Below are 6,000 nucleotides of genomic sequence, written 5' to 3'. Positions count from 1 at the left end.
TAGATGAATTACTTTGATTGAAAGGTGTTGTCTATCACAAACTTAGTTTGTCCAATGTTTGGTTCGCACTTTGATTGGTTAATCCATGCCTATTATTTTGTTTAAAGAAAAAAAAATGGATAAAAGCAAAATAAAATAACAAAACTCTGAAAAATTGAACTTGATGGTAAAATTACCTTTCTTCATGCATAACGACTTCAAGTTAGGAAGACTAATTGAAAACACTCAAAACAAACGATTTTAAGCAACCAATGCCCTCCAACAGTCCCTATAAGCAAAAACAAATACTCCAAAATTCCAATAGAGATGTTTATGGTTTTTATTCTTTGTAAAAATAGTACATGGGTCTAGTCATTAATGGTGGTCAAAGATTTCAAATGTTATTTCATGTGGAATTTGTTAGAGAATGATGAGGAGGTTTTGGTTCCTCCATTGAAGAAAGAGAGAGAAGAACTGTGAAGGAAAATAGAAGAAGAAGTTAGAGAGAATGGAGGAAGAAGAAGACCAAACTTTTTTTCACGAGCAAAAACAAGTTCTTTTATTTCTCTCTCATGATTCCCAAGCGTGTTTTACCGTATCTCTCCTTTTCATTTGGATTTCTATATCACCGTTTTTATGTTCGCGCTATTCATCGGGTTGCATACGGTTTTAACTTTTTTGTTGGACCAAACAGCAATACAACTTATACATTGTTGCCACGTCACTTATTCTTGGATAGGGTGTCCTTATACAGGCTGCCAAACAAGGCCAAAGTAGTTTGTTATTTAAAGGTTTTAAGTCTCATAAATCAGTTATTGGAGAAACAAGCTGCATGAATTACTATAGCATATAATGGTTTTTGTTTGAAGGTAGATCCTTATTTGTCGACTGATCTTAGTTAAAGATAACAAATTTGAGGCTTGCTGAATCAAGCACTGACTTAACTCTCTTTATTGTGACTCTCCTGCTATTTTTGCGCCTTTACTGTGACATGTATAGTGTGGGATGGAATGACTATGTTTGTGTGCTTACAAGAATCATATTGTTCACAACAATGGTGACTACACAAATTTCTAAGACTTAATTAATAGTAATAGATAAAATGGTATAGCTAGTATACTGCAATGCAATGTGGCGTGAGGGAAGCCGAGAAGAGATGTGATACAATCGTAACACTGGAGAAAAAAAATGAGGAAGAAGGGGGAAAACGTTGAAGGATCGGAAGAAGAGGAGGGTGAGAATCGAACAATTGAGAAGAAAAGTGTGGGAGTGGTTGATCGAGGAAGTGATGAGGAAGAAGATTGTGGGTCAGATAAACAGTCAAATGGATTTTAAGAGCCCTCTCTCCACCTCTAACATAATAGTTCACTTCGCTCATGGATTATTAGGTTAAAACTGGCTTTCTTGATATACATATGTGATATGTATAATGATTTTTCTATTACATTAGAGATCCCATCAACGAAAAGTCATTGTTTCACTAAAGGTCTAAAGAAATGTAAGTTGTATTCATCAGATGATTGAATTAAACTATGATAATCCAAGCATGATAGCTTTAGTGGTGCACGAGAAAATATTATGATGATGAAAGATATAGCAAAGGCCTAAATGTGGACATAATGTCGCGCCTTCAAGACTACCTAAAATGCTTGGAAAAGTTCAGATAACCACTTAACCAGTAGACTAAATTGGTGTCTATTCCCAGGAGGAAAAGTGTCCTCAACAAAGAAAGATATGCCTAGAGCTGAATTGGTCTGTTCCCAGTAGACTGAATTGGTGCCTAGAGCTGGTTTTGGACTCAAATTTAGAACGACAAAGAAAGATATGCTTGCAGTGTTATTACTCGAGCTGTCGAGCCACACAGAGGGATTTACCATGTGAGTGTTAAAGTAAAGCACTCTTATTCTAGTGCATTGAACTAGATTTTGGATACGGGCATACGCCTAGGATCTATTAAATATTTTGTGTGTTGAAAAGGCTTTATAAAATGTCTCACACAAATTTTCGAATCAGAATATATTTTTATTGAAAATAAACCGAAATATGTTAATGAGCATCGATTATAGTGCATAAGTATTTGGAAACTAAGGGATCAAATTGAGATAGTCTCTTCACTTTGTGGTTTACAATATTAATCCATAATTTTCAAATAGAATTATCTTAAACTCGATCTAGCTTGTATAATAGTTTTCTTAGATTTATGGTGATTTAGTAGCAAATTTTTGAATCAGAATATATTTTTATTGAAAATAAACCGAAATACGATAATGAGTCGCGATTATAGTGTATAAGTACTTGGAAACTAAGGGATCAAATTGAGATAGTCTCTTCACTTTGTGGTTTAGGATATTAATCCGTAATTTTCAAATAGAATTATCTTAAACTTCGATCTAGCTTGTATAATAGTTTTATTAGATTTATGGTGATTTAGCGGTAAATCATCACCACTCAGCTTACGTACTAATATGTACAAATCACTAAAATAGATTGATTGTTTCCATATTCTCAAAGAATACGCTACTCCCACTTGAAAAGATTTATCACATAAACGTGTCCTACGAACGGGTGCCGTTATATTAAATTATTCTAAAAAATATTAGCAACTATGCATAGCTATGAAATATGAAAATTATATTAAATACTCATTTAAATTTCTTGCACCACTCTCTATAATAAGGAAGCATCAAACCTTGATAAAACTCATCGATTTCTTTTTATTGTTAGGTTTAACAATAAAAGTTTGATTGAAGTTTTGTGAGAATGTCTAATGTGGCCAAAATAATATTGAAGCTATTTGAATAGCAAGACATTCCCAATCACAGTAAAAGAATTATGATAAACACTATTTAAAATGCAAAACTATATTTGTTGATACATTTATTCCCCCTACATATAATACAAATATGTTTTAGGGTTATTAGTTAAATTTAATACATTTGCATCAAGTTTCTGATTTTCCATTAATTATTCTTTGAGGTTAGTTTAATGTAGTACGTTACATCTAGTTTCCAAATTCTCATTAATTATTCTTTGAGGTTAGTTCAATGCAGTTGCATCAAGTTTCTGATTTCCCGTTAATTATTATTTGAGGTTAGTTCAGTACAATTGCATCCACTTTATGATTTCCCGTTAGTTATTCATTAAGGTTAATTCAATACAGTTGTATCCAGTTTTCGATGTTTCGTTAATTAGTATTTGAGATTAGTTCATTACATTTGCATCCAAGTTTCAATCTACTGTTAATTACTCTTTGAGGTTAGTTCAATACATCTTCATCCAGTTTCTGATTTCCCATTAATTGTTTTTCTAGGTTAGTTCGATAGTTTACAATTTCTATATAGTTTGTATACACGTAAGAGTCTATTTTTATAAGCTCACTTTCGTTTTGGGTTCCTAATTACTCATAATTACTCATGTGAGAAGGCTAAAAAAGCGGACATTTATGCTTTGAGGTCAGTGCGATGCAGTTATATCCGACTTCCGATTTCCAGTTAACTATTTTTTGAGGTTATTTCAATGCATTTGCATCAATTTTTTATTTCCCCTTAGTTAATCTCTGATTTTAGTTTAATGCAGTTGCATCTAGTTTTTGGTTTTCCGTTAATTATTTTTTGAGGTTAGTTCAATGCAATTACATCCAATTCTCAATTTTATGTTAATTGTTCTTTGAGGTTAGTTCAATGCATTTGCATCAAGTTTCCGATTTCCCGTTAATTATTTTTTTATGTTAGTTCAATGCAGTTACATCAAATTTATAATTTCCTGTTAAGTATTCATTTAGGTTAGTTCATTGCAGTTTCATCCATTTTTCAATGTTTCGTTAATTAGTCTTTGAGATTAGTTCATTGCATTTGGATCCAGTTTCTGATTTCCCGTTAATAACTCTTTAAGGTTAGTTCAATACATCTGCATCTAGTTTCTGATTATTTATGCTTTGAGGTTAGTTCGATGCAATTATATTTTGTTTCTGATTTCCTGTTAATTATTCTTTGAGATTATTTCAATGCATTTGCATTTAGTTTTTGATTTCCCACCAATTATTCTATGATGTTAGTTCAATGCAGTTGCATTTGGTTTTTGATTTTATGTTAATTATTTTTTGAGTTTAGTTCAATGCAGTTGCATCCAGTTTCCAGTTTCCCATTAATTATTATCTGAGGTTTTGTTTGATGTATTTGCATACCGTTTTCGATTTCCCGTTAAATATTTTTTAAGGATTTGCATCCAATTTCTAACTTCCCGTTACTTATTATCTGACGTTAGTTTAATGCAATTGCACCCAGTTTTCGATTTTTAGTTAATTACTTTTTGAGTTTAGTTGATTGCATTTGCATAAAGTTTCCGATTTCTCATTAATTACTCTTTGAGTTTAGTTATGTATTTGAATCCAATTTTCGATTTTCTTTTAATTATCCAATGTGGTGTATAATACCAACTTCTACTGATCCACCTGTAGTGTCCTTGCAAATATGACATAAAAAGTAAATTATGTTTGATTTACTATGTGGGATCATCGAAGATCATCCAGTTCCCGATTTCCCATTAATTATTCTTTAAATTATGCATAACTCACTATATGGAATCTTCAAAGATTATCTACAAACGGGTGTTGTTATATTAATTATTCTGAATAATATTTGCAAATATGTAGAACTATTATATATTAATATTATATTGATCACTCAACCAAATTTCTTATAACGTAAAAACCTCATTCTCCATTAAAAAAAAAACTCGATCACCTTTGATAAAACCCTTCAACTTCATTTTGTTGTTTAATAATAGAAGTTTGATTGAAGTTTTGTGAGATTGCCTAATAAGGTGAAGTTCATATATATTGAAGTTACTTGAATATATAGCAAGGAGTTCCCAATCATATGGAAAGAGATAAGATAAACACCATTTTTAATGTTAAACTATACTTATCAAGACATTCCCACAACATATAACCTAACTATGTTTTGAGGTTAGTTCAATGCATTTGCATCCAGTTTATGATTTTTCGTTATTTATATTTTTAGGTTAGTTCAATGTAGTTGCATCCAATTTCAAATTCCCGTTATTTATTTTTTGATATCAGTTCAATGCAGTTACATCCAGTTTCTGATTTCTCGTTAATTATTCTTTTCGATTAGTTCAATACATTTGCATCCAATTTCCAATTTCCTGTTAATTATTCTTTAAGGTCATTTCAATGCATTTGTATCCAGTTTCTGATTTCCAGTTAATTATTCTGTGAGATTAGTTTAATGCATTTGCATCCAGTTTCAGATTTCTCGTTTATTATTTGATAAAGTTGCATTTGCATCTAGTTTCTAATTTCCTGTTAATTATTTTTTGAGGTTAGTTCAATGAATTTGCATCCAGTTTTTGATTTCCCATTAATTATTTTTTGAGGTTAGTTCAATGCATTTGCATCCAGTTTATTTTTTGAGATTAGTCTAGTGCAGTTGTATCCGGTTTTCGATTTCCCGTTAATTATTTTTTAAGATTAGTTCTACGCATTTGCATCATGTTTCCAATTTATAATTAATTTTTCTTTGAGGTTAGTTTAATACAGTTGCATCTAGTTTCCGATTTCCCGTTAATTTAATCTTAGCTTTGAGGGTTAGCTCAATGCATTTGCATCCAGTTTCTGATTTTTCGACAATTATTTTTTTATGTTAGTTTGATGTATATTTGCATCCAAATTTTGATTTTCCGTTAATTATTATTTGAGGTTAGTTTAATGCAGTTGTATCCATATTCTAATTTTCTATTAATTACTTTTTAAGATTAGTTTAATGCTTGCATTTGCATCCAGTTTCTAATTTCCTATTAAATATTATTTGTGGTTAGTTCGATGCATTTGCATCCAGTTTTCGGTTCTCTATTAATTGTTTTTTGACGTTAGTTTCATTTAGTATTATATCTTTTTAAAAATATTTGTCATTATTGCTTTGCGATTTTTTTTTTTCATTTTCTATTATAAATTTTGTGATGTTATTTTGTGTATAATTATTTTTAACTATGTTTTGAGGC

Source organism: Coptis chinensis, chromosome 3 (assembly GCF_015680905.1).
Source record: "Coptis chinensis isolate HL-2020 chromosome 3, ASM1568090v1, whole genome shotgun sequence".
Taxonomy (NCBI): domain Eukaryota; kingdom Viridiplantae; phylum Streptophyta; class Magnoliopsida; order Ranunculales; family Ranunculaceae; genus Coptis; species Coptis chinensis.
Note: the sequence above shows the minus strand (reverse complement) of the source record.